This window comes from Dendronephthya gigantea, unplaced genomic scaffold (genome assembly GCF_004324835.1).
Source record: "Dendronephthya gigantea isolate DGI-Jeju-01 unplaced genomic scaffold, DenGig_1.0 000057F, whole genome shotgun sequence".
NCBI lineage: Eukaryota > Metazoa > Cnidaria > Anthozoa > Malacalcyonacea > Nephtheidae > Dendronephthya > Dendronephthya gigantea.
Window position 1 is genome coordinate 647,915 of NW_021163067.1, and position 18,097 is coordinate 666,011.

The 18,097-nt window shown below is 38.8% G+C and overlaps 17 non-coding genes and 1 pseudogene across 17 annotated transcripts; all 18 read left to right on the forward strand.

The window, feature by feature from the left end:
* The first annotated feature begins 2,985 nt into the window (after positions 1-2,985).
* LOC114529552 lies at positions 2,986-3,619 on the forward strand (annotated as a pseudogene).
* Positions 3,620-12,698: 9,079 nt separating this feature from the next.
* On the forward strand, positions 12,699-12,780 carry Trnal-aag. The gene has a single exon. It is a non-coding gene; the product is annotated as a tRNA-Leu (tRNA).
* A 118-nt stretch (positions 12,781-12,898) lies between these two features.
* Positions 12,899-12,980, forward strand: Trnal-uag. The gene has a single exon. It is a non-coding gene; the product is annotated as a tRNA-Leu (tRNA).
* Positions 12,981-13,096: 116 nt separating this feature from the next.
* Trnal-caa lies at positions 13,097-13,194 on the forward strand. Its single transcript is given in 2 exon segments — positions 13,097-13,134; positions 13,149-13,194. It is a non-coding gene; the product is annotated as a tRNA-Leu (tRNA).
* Positions 13,195-13,703: 509 nt separating this feature from the next.
* On the forward strand, positions 13,704-13,785 carry Trnal-aag. The gene has a single exon. It is a non-coding gene; the product is annotated as a tRNA-Leu (tRNA).
* A 118-nt stretch (positions 13,786-13,903) lies between these two features.
* Positions 13,904-13,985, forward strand: Trnal-uag. The gene has a single exon. It is a non-coding gene; the product is annotated as a tRNA-Leu (tRNA).
* Positions 13,986-14,103: 118 nt separating this feature from the next.
* Positions 14,104-14,185, forward strand: Trnal-uag. The gene has a single exon. It is a non-coding gene; the product is annotated as a tRNA-Leu (tRNA).
* Positions 14,186-14,300: 115 nt separating this feature from the next.
* On the forward strand, positions 14,301-14,398 carry Trnal-caa. Its single transcript is given in 2 exon segments — positions 14,301-14,338; positions 14,353-14,398. It is a non-coding gene; the product is annotated as a tRNA-Leu (tRNA).
* Positions 14,399-14,904: 506 nt separating this feature from the next.
* On the forward strand, positions 14,905-14,986 carry Trnal-cag. The gene has a single exon. It is a non-coding gene; the product is annotated as a tRNA-Leu (tRNA).
* A 118-nt stretch (positions 14,987-15,104) lies between these two features.
* On the forward strand, positions 15,105-15,186 carry Trnal-uag. The gene has a single exon. It is a non-coding gene; the product is annotated as a tRNA-Leu (tRNA).
* A 114-nt stretch (positions 15,187-15,300) lies between these two features.
* Trnal-caa lies at positions 15,301-15,398 on the forward strand. The gene is given in 2 exon segments: positions 15,301-15,338; positions 15,353-15,398. It is a non-coding gene; the product is annotated as a tRNA-Leu (tRNA).
* Positions 15,399-15,907: 509 nt separating this feature from the next.
* On the forward strand, positions 15,908-15,989 carry Trnal-cag. Its single transcript has one exon. It is a non-coding gene; the product is annotated as a tRNA-Leu (tRNA).
* Positions 15,990-16,107: 118 nt separating this feature from the next.
* On the forward strand, positions 16,108-16,189 carry Trnal-uag. Its single transcript has one exon. It is a non-coding gene; the product is annotated as a tRNA-Leu (tRNA).
* Positions 16,190-16,305: 116 nt separating this feature from the next.
* Positions 16,306-16,403, forward strand: Trnal-caa. Its single transcript is given in 2 exon segments — positions 16,306-16,343; positions 16,358-16,403. It is a non-coding gene; the product is annotated as a tRNA-Leu (tRNA).
* Positions 16,404-16,909: 506 nt separating this feature from the next.
* Positions 16,910-16,991, forward strand: Trnal-cag. Its single transcript has one exon. It is a non-coding gene; the product is annotated as a tRNA-Leu (tRNA).
* Positions 16,992-17,109: 118 nt separating this feature from the next.
* On the forward strand, positions 17,110-17,191 carry Trnal-uag. Its single transcript has one exon. It is a non-coding gene; the product is annotated as a tRNA-Leu (tRNA).
* Positions 17,192-17,309: 118 nt separating this feature from the next.
* Trnal-uag lies at positions 17,310-17,391 on the forward strand. The gene has a single exon. It is a non-coding gene; the product is annotated as a tRNA-Leu (tRNA).
* A 115-nt stretch (positions 17,392-17,506) lies between these two features.
* Positions 17,507-17,604, forward strand: Trnal-caa. Its single transcript is given in 2 exon segments — positions 17,507-17,544; positions 17,559-17,604. It is a non-coding gene; the product is annotated as a tRNA-Leu (tRNA).
* The last annotated feature ends 493 nt before the right edge of the window (positions 17,605-18,097 follow it).

The window sequence follows — 18,097 nt, forward strand, 5'->3', positions numbered from 1 at the left end:
GATATTTTGTTCAGTTTTGGAAAAGAGTGCGATACTTTTAAAACCCAGTGATGTGAGTAATGTCAGTGTTTTATATCATCTACAATCACGTGCAAAAATTATGAGACTTTTCAGATTTTCCATCAAGTTTTCCATCAATGCTAAAAAAAAGCCAATTTTTCCCTACCGTACATCTTCGCAACATTGATTTTTGGGGAGGGGGTCATTTATGTGGTTGTCTCATTAATTTTTGCATCTGATTGTAAGTGCTCGTAGAGGCACCAAGATGGGTTGTCTACGATCAAAACTCGACAGGAATAGAATTATGAATGGATTCGACCTCCTAATTATAAGGAAGATTTTGCTAAACCCCAATAAATTTCTGTACGGCCCTGCATGTGTGCGCGTTTTCGCTTCTCGTACTAACTTAAAGCGTAGGGGGTGTTACCCAAGGTATGTGAAGTGTGTGGCAAAGTTGTTCTAATCACTTTGTTCTTGGTCAGTAAAATATACCATTATAAATTTAAGTGAATTCACCAAATATGCAACACGTACCGAATTGTCTCGCACATTAAAGGTTTTCTCTTACTCAAAAATAGACTTTCCAAAAGATCTCAGAGGCTTAAAATTGGAATATTTTTTTCTCTCAGCACCAAACATGTGATGTCTCGTGAGCCTTTTAGGCTTTTACACCTACAAACGTCCTACACCTATGTCATTTAGATAACATTATTACTTAAGTTTTAGTATAAATTTCGAGCTGACCATTGATTCTTATGAGATTATGTTGATTATTATTCGGCTCAGTGAATATAGGCTCGTAATCACCTCGCCTTCGGCGACTAATTCTTAAATAATGACCTGGCCATACTAACTTATTTACTACAGGGTGAGTAAAAACTGACACTCTTGAAATTCAAATTAGCTGCAATGTGTCTGTAATAGGCTGTAATGAGACAGAGGTTGCCTAAAATATCTTATGGGTATACGAAGCATATCAAATAAGTGAACCCATTAATTAAATAGAATATAAAGTTTGTTCCCTTTGGGAGTTAAAATGCATTCTAAGTTCTGTAATAAAAAAGAACGTGGAATTAGTTCAATTGGTTTAAACACTTTTGCATTAATTAACCACGTCTTGTTGATTGTACACAATGAGAATTGTCAAATTCCAGCCATAAGTTTGCGGCTAGTTTGAATTTCAAGGTGTCAGTTTTTTTACTCACCCTGTATAGTATCATTTATGGCATATTATTGCATAACAAACCTTGCATAAGCAGCAAACATCATTTCATTTCAAATTAATGACACCAATTTTGTCATCATCCAGCAACAAGTTATCCTAGCAAATAAAATAAGAACACTTAAAGCTTCAGCATCAACATCACTGACCAAAAAAATGGCGCAGATGGACAAATAATCATTCGCAGTAAGCATCTACCTTCATATGAACGAGTTTTGTGATTGGTTTTTGTAACAATTGTGAACAGTGTTTATGATTCGTTCTTTTAGAAATCAATTTCTATAGTTCATTGTGTTTTATTGTTATCATCAACCAATAGCAAATCTTGTTCATATAGGTATACGTACCGAGCCGAAATAATAATGCCACGTTTCTCTGATCTATTTCCTGTTCCTTGTGAATATCTAAAATCAAAATTTTTATACCTACTGGTACACGAACAGGCATTGTTCATAGTATAAAAAAGAGGACATTCGCTCTTCCAGCTTTTTCAACTGGATTTACCCACCACTCCATTTAGAACCACGGCACAGCTGTGGCATTCCCATTTTCCTGTGGTAGAAATAATTCATAGGAACTACATAATATATGCTAGACGTGTGGTGGTGGACAAGTTTACGAGGTAAAGTGGTGGAGATTACCATTTTCCTGTGGTAGAGGTAATTTATATGAACTACATAATATATGCTAGACGTGTGGTGGTGGACAGGTTTGTATACACTGTACCATGCCTTCTCAGACAAACCTATTGCAAATTCTGCAAGTCTTGAGAGTCTGGAAGTCTAATCTAAAAAAATCTATCATGGGAACAAATCTGCATAAATTAATTCTCACCCATAACAAGAAAAGATTGTTGGTTTTCCCATTCGCTTCTGGCATAAGCAGCCTGTCAAAAAAGAAATGAGAGTGCACCAAATAGTGCCGTGCGGCGGGGCTACATCCATACTGTCGCCGGATGTAATGCAAAACATTAATTCTCAACTTCTTTTCAGAAGCGTGTAGCAGTTAATAAAATATTGCATCAACAATACTTTATATCAATAAAAACTAATCCCCGTTTTTATTACACTCAATAGAGACCTTAATCCCGACGCACATGAGAGCTATTTCTGTTAAGCTAAAAGTCACTCGTGAACTTTAACGTAAGCAAGTTCTTCCAGTGCGCGGCGACGTTTTGCGAGATTTTGTTAACGCGTGCTATTTGCACCATATATTCAGCATGTTGAATAATTTAGTGCACGAGCCGAGGGCATATTCCCCACTACGTGAGCGGGCAAAGAGAGCAAATTTCTGCCATAACATGTACAAGATAATATGCATATACAAATTTGCAAATGTTTTACAAAGTTGCATACGTTCAATTGCGAGCTTTTGTTCACTCGCGCCATTTCCACTGCATATTCAAAAGTCAATGTACATTGTACATATTAATTACTATCATTTAGTGCCTTAGGCAGGCGTTAAACGACGCGTTTCTGTCGAATATAATTCAGACGAATTTAATTGCTTCTATTTTATTCGACAGAAATGCGTCGTTTACTTGATTGAATTCGTCTAACTCGCATTATTCGTCCAGCTTGGACGGATAATGCGACGAAAATTCGTCTTCAAATTAAACGACGAATAATCGACGAATATAATTTAGACGAAGCTAATATTAAATAATTAGGTAAATTATGTTAAAATATATTGAACCAATGAGGATGTTGGATATTCATTGCGCGAAATAATTCGCGCCGCGATTTTTGTACAGAACAGACAAAATGGAGGAACCTTGTGTTCATTGTAAAATATCAACGAAATATACTTGTATAACGTGTTCTTCGTTTGTTTGCAATCGAGCTGAGTGTAGTTTGGCCGTGATAGAAGAATCAACAACCCGGATGGATTCCTCAGAAAAGTGTTGGATATTGTTTAACTTGTGCAAAGGAAGTTCTTTCTGAACATGAAGAAGAGCAACGCAAGAAACTTCGCAATGAGTCAATCGAAGAATTTTCTGAAAACAGCAGCAGTAGCGATAACCTTGAACTGACAGATCCTTTGGAAAAGAATCCAGGAAAGAAACGAGGGAAAAAGAAAGTTAAAGGAGTTGGTTGAAAGGCCCTTTGGAAAGAATCGCATTTAGACGACATGATCGACATAATAGTCAATGATGAAAATTTCTCGAGGAAATTGATTTTCACGAACGTTAAAAAGCAAAAAAACGCGGATGTGTACAGTAAAATCTTGAAACAACTTCAAGAACGGTATTCGAAATATAGTCCACCTTCAGTCTTTCCATTCACTGTTGAACAAATGAGAACGAAATTCAAACGGTGTGTCAGCACGTGCAAAAAGATCTGCCTAACCATCACCAATTCATTCACGCTTCGTGTTAGAAGGAGTAACATCAAATAACATGTGCGTATGAGTAACGCCCTTTTCTTAAGATAAAGAAGTAATAAATTCCACCTTAAATATCTTCTTTTTCTTTGCAAAAGAATTCTTTTGTAACATGCAGTGATAAGGAAAACTGAACGGTTGGTCGGCGCCATATTTAATTTTCTGTTTAAGATATTTTTACTTTTCTGCGACATAAATTCGACGTATAATTCGGTAACGAATTTCCGTCGAATTTCTGTCGAATAAAATGCAATTAAATTCGTCTGAATTATATTCGACAGAAACGCGTCGTTTAGCGCCTGCCTAATACAATTCTGTACAGGCTGTACAGGATGTGTAAACGAGATTATGTGCACGAGATTATACATTAGAATTTCAATGACTGTGCAACTAATTACGCTTTTAGGATTTGAAAATACGTTTCCCAGGGTTATCAAAACAAGCACACAAAGTGAATTAAACTTATGAGTTCGATTACGAATGGCTCAGTTTAGAACAGAACTAAGTGAATTTCTTGTTTTAAACGTATACGAGCAAACTCAACCTCCGTCTAAAGTCGCCTGTGTTTATTGGAAAATTAAGCACATAACACAAGGGTACGCAAAACACAATGGTTAGCTAGGGAGCGTTAGTAAACATGATAACCCTGGGAAACGTATTTTCAAATCCCAGAAGCATAATTAGTTGCACAGTCGTTGAAATTCTAAAGTGCATACAAATTATGGTATTTGCAGTTTTTTTATACACCCTGTATAAAAAAGTACACCCTATTGAAATGAAGCTTCTGTTAGAATTTGAATGCATGAATAACACTGGTAAATAGCATAGTAATTAGCTTTACATTTTAAACACCCGTGAGTTGGCATAATAATAAGGCATTCAAATTCTAACAAAAGATTGATTTTAATAGGGGGCACCTTTTTGATACATCCTTTGATCACAACCAGTAGCCTAATCTTGCAACCACACGCTAATGTTTTCCAGCGTTTTCGCATTCGTTTTCATGCCAAAACGATTTCAAACACTTTCGATTTACAATACAAGTTGTCAGTTGAAACTAATTTAGCATATTTAGCATATTATTTTTGCCTTGGATCGCGTGGACAGGGCGTCTAAACAATAAAATAGACAAAAACGGTTTTAAAAACGCTCGGAAACGACACTTGTGTGCACATAGCCTTAGTCCTGATATTAGTACACGGCTAAAACGAAGTTAGGGACAACAATTCAGCCTCCCCGGTCTCGCGGTCCATGGGAGTGCAATATACGTGCATGAATTTCATAAAATACAAAAATAAAGTCTTCTCAAAAAATCAGAAATTATATGGGCGCCGAAATGCCCAGTTTCCAAGTTGGATGACACGCTTATCAAATACGTCTATAAAGTGGTATGAAACTTCGCAATTTTAAATTTATTAAAATTTAAAGTTAACTATTTGTTTCCAATACCACATCCCTATTTAATGTATATCACTTACGTTTACTATATAACTTATACAGTGATACAGTAAAAAAATTATATTCCCAAAAATGTTATTATGTTTTTCTAGTGCATTTTACATTTAGCACCAAAGTTTGGGAGTTAAGTTTGCATTAAACTTTAACCCTTTTAACACCATTAATGTGTTAAGATCGATTACTTTGTCTGGTGTAAATCAAAATCTATAACGATAATTTTACACCTGTTTGGAGTAGAATTAGTGGCAAAGATTTGGCATGGTTTAAGTTAAAGTACACCGGATCATGGAGTACAATAACTCGTGCACCTCGCATAATAGCTATTACACCAGCTTTAGGTAAATTTACCAAAAATGTGAACCTTTACCCTGAATCGGTGTATGGTGAAGGCGGATATTTACACCATTTTTAGCGTTGGCTGAACACTCAGACAATTGGAGTGATGCAACACCATCCCCGAAATTTAAATTACTCACCGTATCTTCCTATGATAGAAAATTAGTTAAATCAGATATTGCGAAAAATAATTATCCATAATTAGCATCTATACACAAAAAGATATCGGGGAATACGTACCGTTATAATTTAAAACGTACCGTTAAAACTGGAACTGGATTCCGATGGTGCTGGAGTAGTTTGAACAACCTCTTCTTTTTTTGCTACCGATAAAATTCTAAATGGTGCGAATGGACCAGTCATCCCTTTTTGGATTGGTTCAATAACTTCTTGGACGGTGGTGTTAGCTTCAGTTGAGTTGGATATTACATCAAAATCCACAACGATGCTTCCTGGTGAGAACAAAATAATTCTAATGCCAAGAAATCCTGGGAATGGTTGATATAATGTTATCAGAAAACCCTTAATAATTGAACTTAAATCTTTATATTCTTGACTGTTGCTATTACTCAGTTCGTTGTTATAATCTCGGTCAATTATCATCACAATTCCGAAGGCAGTTATTCCCGCTGTAGGAAGGGTTGTTGGAGAATCGGTGGGAGACGTTGTGGCCATTGAAACAGAGCTTGTAATGGCATTGACACTGGAACCGAACGTGGATGGAGTTGGAGTAATTTGAACATTAAGACTGAGGCTGGATTCTGATGGTGATGGAGTAATTTCAACAACACTGGAGCAAGGTTCTAATGGCGATAAAGTAGGTTGAACAACACTGGAGCTGGATTCTGATGGTGATGGAGTAGATTGAACAATATTGGAGCTGGATTCTGATGATGATAGAGTAGTAAGTTGAACAAAACTGGAGCTAAATTCTGATGGTGACGGAGTGGGTTGAAAAACGCTGGAGCTGGATTTTGATGGTGATTGAGTAGGTTGAACAAAACTGGAGCTGGATTCTGATGGTGACGGAGTAGGTTGAAAAACACTGGAGCTGGATTCTGATTGTGATGCAGTAGGTTTAGCAACACTGGAACTGGATTCTGGTTGAGCACCCATGGTGTACATCGACATTGATTGACTAGGTTGACCACCCATGGTGTAAATTGACATTGATTGACTGGGTTGACCACCCATGGTGTGCATTGACATGGATTGACTGGGTTGAACACCCATGGTGCACATTGACATTGATTGACTGGGTTGACCACCCATGGTGTACATTGACATCGATTGACAGGGTTGAGCACCCATGGTGTACATTGACATTGATTGACTGGGTTGACCACCCATGGTGTAAATTGACATTGATTGACTGGGTTGACCACCCATGGTGTGCATTGACATGGATTGACAGGGTTGAGCACCCATGGTGTACATTGACATTGATTGACTGGGTTGATCACCCATGGTGTACATTGACATGGATTGACTGGGTTGAGCACCCATGGTGTACATTGACATTGATTGACTGGGTTGACCACCCATGGTGTGCATTGACATTGATTGACTGGGTTGATCACCCATGGTGTACATTGACATGGATTGACTGGGTTGAGCACCCATGGTGTACATTGACATTGATTGACTGGGTTGACCACCCATGGTGTGCATTGACATTGATTGACTGGGTTGAGCACCCATGGTGTACATTGACATTGATTGACTGGGTTGATCACCCATGGTGTACATTGACATGGATTGACTGGGTTGAGCACCCATGGTGTACATTGACATTGATTGACTGGGTTGACCACCCATGGTGTGCATTGACATTGATTGACTGGGTTGAGCGCCCATCGTGTGCATTAACATTGATTGACTGGGTTGAGCGCCCATCGTCTGCATTGACATTGATTGACTGGACTGAACACCCATCGTGTGCATTGACATTGATTGACTTGGTTGAGCACCCATCGTGTGCATTGACATTGATTGACTGGGTTGAGCACCCATCGTGTGCATTGACATTGATTGATTTGGTTGAGCACCCATCGTGTGCATTGACATTGATTGACTGGGTTGAGCACCCATCGTGTGCATTGACATTGATTGACTGGGTTGAGCACCGACGGTGTACATTGACATTGATTGACTGGGTTGAACACCCAAGGTGTACATTGACATTGATTGACTGGGTTGAGCACCCATGGTGTACATTGACATTGATTGACTGGGTTGAGCACCCATGGTGTACATTGACATTGATTGACTGGGTTGAGCACCCATGGTGTACATTGACATTGATTGACTGGGTTGAGCACCCATGGTGTACATTGACATTGATTGACTGGGTTGAGTACCCATGGTGTACATTGACATTGATTGACTGGGTTGAGCACCCATGGTGTACATTGACATTGATTGACTGGGTTGAGCACCCATGGTGTACATTGACATTGATTGACTGGGTTGAGCACCCATGGTGTACATTGACATTGATTGACTGGGTTGAGCACCCATGGTGTACATTGACATTGATTGACTGGGTTGAGCACCCATGGTGTACATTGACATTGAATGACTGGGTTTACTGGATATTGATCATGATAAAGATAGTGTTTCTCCAAACTGAACGCTATGAACTGACATTGATGGAGACACCGTTACAGTTGAACAACCTAGAATAGATACGAACAATAAAATTATTGTTGTCGCCTTTGCCCATATCATGTGTCTGTCTGGTGCGTTTATAACAGAGCATTGGTATACAAATGAATATGCATTATTATTTTGTGTGGATATAATATAATTGATATTTTGATATATTAACATTTTCTTTTTTTTTAATTTTTTTAACGACTCTATCAAAATTAATGTGACTGGTGATCCATGCGGAGCATTGCCTCATTGATGAACAGGGTAACGCATTGATATACCGCAGGGGTGTATCCAGCACTAGTGCACTAACTTGCATTACAAAAAAAGGCTATTTTGAGCAGCTTTCTTGTGTTATGCAAATTAGTGCACTAGTGCTGGATCCACCCATGATATACCGGGTGGCCCAAAAAAAGTTAACCCTGTTTGATTGAGTATAATTTCAAAACCTTGACAAAAACCAGAAGAAATTTTATCACCGCCTAAGGTTTTGCAGAAATATTCGCGACAGCCCTCATTACTCGTCAGTCGCATAAAGGTCTTTTTAAACAAAAGCCCCGCAAAACCCACTCGCAAGCTCGCTGGGAATGGCTGCTTGTAATTAAAATCAACATAAAAGCATTTTCATTGGATGAAAACCCTCGCAGTGGGTTTGTGGGTTCGCCATTGCGAGGACTGGAAAAGAGCCTTAAGGCTGCTACGTGCGTGTATGTGAAATCATTCCAGTTATGCACATTTCAAACGCTGGCACATACACGCACGTAAAATTCTAAATCCTTATATATGTTATCTTTCAAAAAACTAAGTAAATAAATCGAAAGAACTTAGTTTTCCGCATATTTTGGTTATGGGGAAACCACGACACAAAGTGTAATTTCCACTTTACTATATTCATTTTGAAATCATACGAAAAATTAAACAAATTCAAAACGATTTATTGGCTGAAAGAACCGTAAACGGTGTAAAATTCAAAATAATAAAATTTTGTTCCATATTTCCCTGTAATTTTATTGGATAGTTACACTGAGATACTAAATCTGATTGGTTATTGTGGTGCAGAGCTTCAATCTTATTGGCTTATAAATTATGTGATCAATGCTCAAAAAAATAGTGCGATTTCGAAATTAATGACACTATTTTTAACCAATCAGTTTGCAAGAAACACCATTGATTTCAGAGTGAATATAATAAATATAGAAAGTAGGCACTGTAATTTCCGCAGTTCATTGTCCTTCATTGTTATGAATGACATATCACAAAGTTTTTTTCATATCACAAAGGTTGGTGCTTGGCAATCCATTAACATTGCTTATTAACACTGAATCAGTATTAGTACGCTAACGTTAATTAAGTTGTGCATGTTAACTATATAATAGGACGCCTAACGAGCATTTGAAAAAGTTATATCCAATAGAGTTAAGGACCATATTTTTCAAATAAAATTATTAAATAAAAATAACGCGGACACAACGAGCTGATTGACGTTTAACTGCATGATATGCACTTTAAAAAGTTGCATTCCAAGAATATTTCCGTTGCGACATGATCCGCCTATTGGAAACCTTATAGAAAATTGTATAGACCTATGTAAACCTTATAAACTGTTTATTCACATTTGACCCGACGGATTGATTATACGGAAGACGCCCGAATCAGCTATCAGGGAAAAATTGAAATATAGAAGTTTTTTTACTAAAAATTAGTAAGAAATTATTGCTAATTATTACCAGTGAAACTCACCGCCAATATCAAACAGCAGTCCAGCGCTTCCAAACAGGATAACTAGAAGCTGCAGCATTCTCAAAGCAGAGAAAACAAGGCAGTTTGTTATCGCGAACGTTTATAAGAATTAAAGTTACTTTTGAATTAAAAATATTTGCTTCTGCAAAATATTGAGCGACACACTTGTCAGCAGGGTTGCCAGACTTTTAGTAAATAAAGAAGCTAAACATTGTTTCAAACAAAGCTTCTGGAAATAATATTTGACTAATTTATTCAGTAACCTGGCAACCCTGTTGATCAGACTTCTTCATCTAATTTGCTTCCTGGTTGGGGTCAGTGAAATCTAATAAATAACTGAACGTTACCTTCTTATAACCTCCTTATAACCTCCTTATAACCTTATAACTTCTTTTTGTGAAGCCAAAATTCGGTGGATTTTACCTCCACGTTACCTTACGCTTGTCTGGAGGTAAAGTCCCGCGAATTTTCGCTTCACGAAAACGATGAGGAGGTATCGTTCCAGTTCACTGGATAAGAGTTCACTTGTTTGATACAGTTTATTTGTATTATATGTGAAAGGCTATTACACAATCGCTTTAAATTCACAAGCAGTTTTTGAAAGTGTAATCATAGGCGGCCCAAAATTGCGCGATATTTTATCGCGCGAGAAATTCCTCGGTAGTTTGTCAATATTTAACAATTATTCGCCAAAGGCGAGTGAATATCGCTGAAAAAAAACCGAGAAGAAGTCGAATTGAATAAATTTTTTAGTATAATTACAAAGGTGATTCATTGAGACAGCGAATCTGTTGTAGAAAATATGTTTTACAAACTTAAACAAATATCTGGACAGTTTTACGGCAATTCAAATAAAACAACGTTTTCGCAAAATAAAATGTTCTAAAAAGTAGTTTTTTACCTTGAGAATAATTTGTACCTAATTTTTTCCCTTCTTTTTTTCCTTCAGGTACAGTATTTGGTTAAGATAACGTATTTCTTCATCTGTCACTTTGGCAAAAATAACTTGCCGCTATTTTGAAGAATCCACTTGGCGATTATCGCGTAGTAATCCGAGGTCGCTCGACCAATCAGAGGCTAAATTTTCAATAATCACTGTTGTAATTATACCAATTAACAATTATTCGTTGAAGGTAAAGTTATTGCAAGCCTATTATTATACCTCAAATTCAAATTGTCCAATAAGAAAGCCAGATTTCTGCCACGTGGTCATCAAATTTTTCTGGGTATCGCGCTCACGTCATCCGTATTCGCTGTGGCGCCAGATTTTTTCATATTTACCGGTGAATATCAATCCACATGGCAGCCACGCGAGCCTCGGGAATAGGGGCGAGAATAGTGTTGCTGTTTGTTTGAAATCACGAAACTAACAATTCTAACGAGAAAATTAATAGCAGTATTCTCGACGAAAAACATACAGAGAACACACAAAAACATGAAACATAAAAACAAGCCAGGGGCCAGCGGGGCGAATACCTCTCCCCGCCCCCATTCTCCGGCGTCGCTGTAATAGCTTCACTGAAACTACGTAAAATTGTGGAACTGTTGAAAGATTTTCCCCTGTTTGCCGTTTTTGAACTTTTCTAGTTTAAATGCTGGCAATACTATATATATAGAGGCCAAGGCTAACTCGCATGCCATAATATCCTGTACAACTTTTGTACGGGCTGAGTTATTATTCTATCTATGCGTGGAAAAATTAAAATAAATGCATGTGATGCCTTTCGTATTCGCCCTTTATTAACGGCTGTAGTTTGACAGAATTAGTTGCAAAAAGTGAGTTACCTGAAACATAAATGTCGTTTGGGAGTTAAAATGCATTCTCGATTATTGAGAGAGACAATAAAACTAGTTCACTACGTCGGCTGGACACAAGGAAATTGTCAAATCAGGCCAGCAAATCTACATGGAAATATTTGGGGACGAACACAAAATTGGGGAGCAGAAATGCCACCCTGACAATGCCTCCCGGCTCTTATGCACAAAATGTCGAATTATTATTGAGAGTACTTTCAATATTCAGACCGGGCTTTTGCTTCCTGAGAAAGGCTATAATTCCAAAGTTTTGTGCCACTATATTTGAAAATCATAAAGGATTACTGCCAGGGGCATCTGCCTCTCTTCTCTTTTACGAGCATGGCAAGATAAAATGGACAAAGAAGTTAAGCCTTTTCACTTCTGAGGATTGTTTGCAACTTTTGCAGTTGGTAGTCGTATTCGCATATAGAAGAGCGTATTAATACATATCTGCTTTATAACACGTAAAATGCAACCAATCAGCTTTAAGAATATTGATGTAATCATCATGGAATCATGAAACAAAGAGAAAACGAATTCAGTGGTTCATGATTTGTTAACACTCTCAAGTCAGTTTCATAACAGAAATGCCTTTCCTCAAAAATCTTCCTCCCTTTACCCTCGAGCTCGCATCCTTCTGGCGTTCCTGACCGGTAAGGTGTAAAAAGTTATGGATGTTAACCTTGTATTAAACATTATGTGTTTTATTGCAGTGCCGGTGAAATATTTATAGAGGTCCAGATGGACTAATCAACTTCACTAGAAATTCAATAAGTACTCCATTCGAAATAATTCGGTAATTATGATTACCAACTTTTTGTTAATGATGTGGATGAATTGCATTTTGAAATTACACTGTAAATTGCACCATACTGTTTTGCCATATTTCACTATAGAAATTTAAACCCATTTCCAGGATTTGGAAAACTGCCCATTGTATAGTATACACCGCGGACTCAAGAAAGTCGTGAGGAATTCTGGTCCACAATGGTGGGTGTGGGTTCGAATCCCTTAACCATATGATTATAATGCATTTTGCACAAGCAATAGTACTCGTTATGGGAAATTACACTTTGCAATATGGAAAGTTGGGCAACAACGCTTTCTCGGTCGCGTGGCCGAGTGGTCTAAGGCGCTGGTTTAAGGCACCAGTCATTTCGATGGCGTGGGTTCGAATCCCACCGCTGCCAAATTCCATGCAATTTTAGCATTACTGTCACGTCTATTTTAAACTTGAAGAGTAATGCAATAAACTTTGCTCAGTTATGTAGAAACAGAGTTTCCCAAATTGTGATAGCTGCTGTCTTAGGTAGCGTGGCCGAGTGGTCTAAGGCGCTGGTTTTAGGCACCAGTCATTTCGATGGCGTGGGTTCGAATCCCACCGCTGCCACTGTCAGGGTGCATATACCTCATGCGGAAACATTTTTTTTTAAGATTTTAACATCATAATATAGGCATAATTTTCATTTTTTATGCCACTAGGTGTTGTTGTTGTGGTAGCTACTCGTCAGGTTGGCCGAGCGGTCTAAGGCGCCAGACTCAAGAATGTGTTGAGGAATTCTGGTCCACAATGGTGGGCGTGGGTTCGAATCCCACACCTGACAATTTTTCACAAATATTAAATTAGTACTCCTATAATATTGTTTTTAAAAAATACTTTTTGAAATTACTTCTGTCGTTTCCTCGCCGATAACGTGGAACAAAGCGATATTAGTTCCGAAATGCTTTAGACAGTCAGGTTTGCATAGCGGTCGAAAGCGCCTGACTTAAAATGGTCTACGAAATCTGGTCCACAGTTGTGTGTGTAGGTTCGAATCCCACACCTGACAAACTTGGACGTGTAAGAAAAAGTTTTTTTAGCTGGTCAAAATTTCCTCGCACCTCCTATCGTGAAAAAGAAAGTAAAACATTCAAAAAAGTAAGTGAAGATGAGAATACACTATAGACACAATATTTTACAGTGGATATAAAGTACCAATCCGGATTAGCATACTTTTCCACAAATAAGAGAGATACCTAACCACATAATTGTAATGCATTTTGCACACACAATAGTACTCGTCATGGGTAAATAGCATTTGCAATATGGAAAGTTGGGCAGCATCGCATTGTCGGTAGCGTGGCCGAGTGGTCTAAGGCGCTGGTTTAAGGCACCAGTCATTTCGATGCCGTGGGTTCGAATCCCACCGCTGCCAAATTCCATGCAATTTTAGCATTACTGTCACGTCTATTTTATACTTGAAGAGTAATGCAATAAACTTTGCTCAGTTATGTAGAAACAGAGTTTCCCAAATTGTGATAGCGGCTGTCTTAGGTAGCGTGGCCGAGTGGTCTAAGGCGCTGGTTTTAGGCACCAGTCATTTCGATGGCGTGGGTTCGAATCCCACCGCTGCCAAATTCCATGCAATTTTAGCATTACTGTCACGTCTATTTTATACTTGAAGAGTAATGCAATAAACTTTGCTCAGTTATGTAGAAACAGAGTTTCCCAAATTGTGATAGCTGCTGCCTTAGGTAGCGTGGCCGAGTGGTATAAGGCGCTGGTTTTAGGCACCAGTCATTTCGATGGCGTGGGTTCGAATCCCACCGCTGCCACTGTCAGGGTGCATGTACCTTATGCGGAAACATTTTTTTTAAGATTTTAACATCATAATATAGGCATAATTTTCATTTTTTATAGTATTAGGTGTTGTTGTTGTGGTAGCTACTCGTCAGGTTGGCCGAGCGGTCTAAGGCGCCAGACTCAAGAACGTGGTGAGGAATTCTGGTCCACAATGGTGGGCGTGGGTTCGAATCCCACACCTGACAATTTTTCACAAATATTAAATTAGTACTCCTATAATATTGTTTTTAAAAAATACTTTTTGAAATTACTTCTGTCGTTTCCTCGCCGATAACGTGGAATAAAGCGATATTAGTTCCGAAATGCTTTGGACAGTCAGGTTGGCATAGCGGTCGAAAGCGCCTGACTTAAAATGGTCTACGAAATCTGGTCCACAGTTGTGTGTGTAGGTTCGAATCCCACACCTGACAAACTTGGACATGTAAGAAAAAGTTTTTTTGGCTGGTCAAAATTTCCTCACACCTCCTATCGTGAAAAAGAAAGTGAAACTTTCAAAAAAGTAAGTGAAGATGAGAATACACTAGACACAATATTTTACAGTGGATATAAAGTTCCAATCCGGATTGGCATACTTTTCTACAAATAAGAGAGATACTAAACCAAATAATTGTAATGCATTTGCGCAAACAATAGTACTTGTCATGGGTAAATAGCCTTTTCAATATGGAAAGTTGGGCAGCACCGCGTTGTCGGTAGCGTGGCCGAGTGGTCTAAGGCGCTGGTTTCAGGCACCAGTCATTTCGATGGCGTGGGTTCGAATCCCACCGCTGCCAAATTCCATGCAATTTTAGCATTACTGTCACGTCTATTTTATACTTGAAGAGTAATGCAATAGACTTTGCTCAGTTATGTAGAAACAGAGTTTCCCAAATTGTGATAGCTGCTGCCTTAGGTAGCGTGGCGGAGTGGTCTAAGGCGCTGGTTTTAGGCACCAGTCATTTCGATGGCGTGGGTTCGAATCCCACCGCTGCCACTGTCAGGGTGCATGCACTTCATGCGGAAACATTTTTTTTAAGATTTTAACATCATAATATAGGCATAATTTTCATTTTTATGCCACTAGGTGTTGTTGTTGTGGTAGCTACTCGTCAGGTTGGCCGAGCGGTCTAAGGCGCCAGACTCAAGAACGTGGTGAGGAATTCTGGTCCACAATGGTGGGCGTGGGTTTGAATCCCACACCTGACAATTTTTCACAAATATTAAATTAGTACTCCTATAATATTGTTTTTAAAAAATACTTTTTGAAATTACTTCTGTCGTTTCCTCGCCGATAACGTGGAACAAAGCGATATTAGTTCCACAATGCTTTGGGCAGTCAGGTTGGCATAGCGGTCAAAAGCGCCTGACTTAAAATGGTCTACGAAATCTGGTCCACAGTTGTGTGTGTAGGTTCGAATCCCACACCTGACAAACTTGGACGTGTAAGAAAAAGTTTTTTTAGCTGGTCAAAATTTCCTCACACCTCCTATCGTGAAAAAGAAAGTAAAACATTCAAAAAAGTAAGTGAAGATGAGAATACAGTATAGACACAATATTTTACAGTGGATATAAAGTTCCAATCCGGATTAGCATACTTTTCCACAAATAAGAGAGATACCTAACCACATAATTGTAATGCATTTTGCATACACAATAGTACTCGTCATGGGTAAATAGCATTTGCAATATGGAAAGTTGGGCAGCAACGCATTGTCGGTAGCGTGGCCGAGTGGTCTAAGGCGCTGGTTTCAGGCACCAGTCATTTCGATGGCGTGGGTTCGAATCCCACCGCTGCCAAATTCCATGCAATTTTAGCATTACTGTCACGTCTATTTTATACTTGAAGAGTAATGCAATAAACTTTGCTCAGTTATGTAGAAACAGAGTTTCCCAAATTGTGGTAGCTGCTGCCTTAGGTAGCGTGGCCGAGTTGTCTAAGGCGCTGGTTTTAGGCACCAGTCATTTCGATGGCGTGGGTTCGAATCCCACCGCTGCCACTGTCAGGGTGCATGTACCTCATGCGGAAACATTTTTTTAAAGATTTAACATCATAATATAGGTATAATCTTCATTTTTTATACTACTATAGGTGTTGTTGTTGTGGTAGCTACTCGTCAGGTTGGCCGAGCGGTCTAAGGCGCCAGACTCAAGAATGTGGTGAGGAATTCTGGTCCACAATGGTGGGCGTGGGTTCGAATCCCACACCTGACAATTTTTCACAAATATTAAATTAGTACTCCTATAATATTGTTTTTAAAAAATACTTTTTGAAATTACTTCTGTCGTTTCCCCGCCGATAACGTGGAACAAAGCGATATTAGTTCCGAAATGCTTTGAACAGTCAGGTAGGCATAGCGGTCGAAAGCGCCTGACTTAAAATGGTCTACGAAATCTGATCTACAGTTGTGTGTGTAGGTTCGAATCCCACACCTGACAAACTTGGACATGTAAGAAAAAGTTTTTTTGGCTGGTCAAAATTTCCTCACACCTCCTATCGTGAAAAAGAAAGTGAAACTTTCAAAAAAGTAAGTGAAGATGAGAATACACTAGACACAATATTTTACAGTGGATATAAAGTTCCAATCCGGATTGGCATACTTTTCTACAAATAAGAGAGATACTAAACCACATAATTGTAATGCATTTGCGCAAACAATAGTACTCGTCATGGGTAAATAGCCTTTTCAATATGGAAAGTTGGGCAGCACCGCGTTGTCGGTAGCGTGGCCGAGTGGTCTAAGGCGCTGGTTTCAGGCACCAGTCATTTCGATGGCGTGGGTTCGAATCCCACCGCTGCCAAATTCCATGCAATTTTAGCATTACTGTCACGTCTATTTTATACTTGAAGAGTAATGCAATAAACTTTGCTCAGTTATGTAGAAACAGAGTTTCCCAAATTGTGATAGCTGCTGCCTTAGGTAGCGTGGCCGAGTGGTCTAAGGCGCTGGTTTTAGGCACCAGTCATTTCGATGGCGTGGGTTCGAATCCCACCGCTGCCAAATTCCATGCAATTTTAGCATTACTGTCACGTCTATTTTATACTTGAAGAGTAATGCAATAAACTTTGCTCAGTTATGTAGAAACAGAGTTTCCCAAATTGTGATAGCTGCTGCCTTAGGTAGCGTGGCCGAGTGGTCTAAGGCGCTGGTTTTAGGCACCAGTCATTTCGATGGCGTGGGTTCGAATCCCACCGCTGCCACTGTCAGGGTGCATGTACCTCATGCGGAAACATTTTTTTTAAGATTTTAACATCATAATATAGGCATAATTTTCATTTTTTATAGTATTTGGTGTTGTTGCTGTGGTAGCTACTCGTCAGGTTGGCCGAGCGGTCTAAGGCGCCAGACTCAAGAACGTGGTGAGGAATTCTGGTCCACAATGGTGGGCGTGGGTTCGAATCCCACACCTGACAATTTTTCACAAATAATAAATTAGTACTCCTATAATATTGTTTTTAAAAAATACTTTTTGAAATTACTTCTGTCGTTTCCTCGCCGATAACGTGGAACAAAGCGATATTAGTTCCGAAATACTTTGAACAGTCAGGTTGGCATAGCGGTCGAAAGCGCCTGACTTAAAATGGTCTACGAAATCTGGTCCACAGTTGTCTGTGTAGGTTCGAATCCCACACCTGACAAAATTGGACGTGTAAGAAAAAGTTTTTTTAGCTGGTCAAAATTTCCTCACACCTCCTATCGTGAAAAAGAAAGTGAAACATTCAAAAAAGTAAGTGAAGATGAGAATACACTATAGACACAATATTTTACAGTGGATATAAAGTTCCAATCCGGATTGGCATACTTTTCTACAAATAAGAGAGATACTAAACCACATAATTGTAATGCATTTGCACACACAATAGTACTCGTCATGGGTAAATAGCCTTTTCAATATGGAAAGTTGGG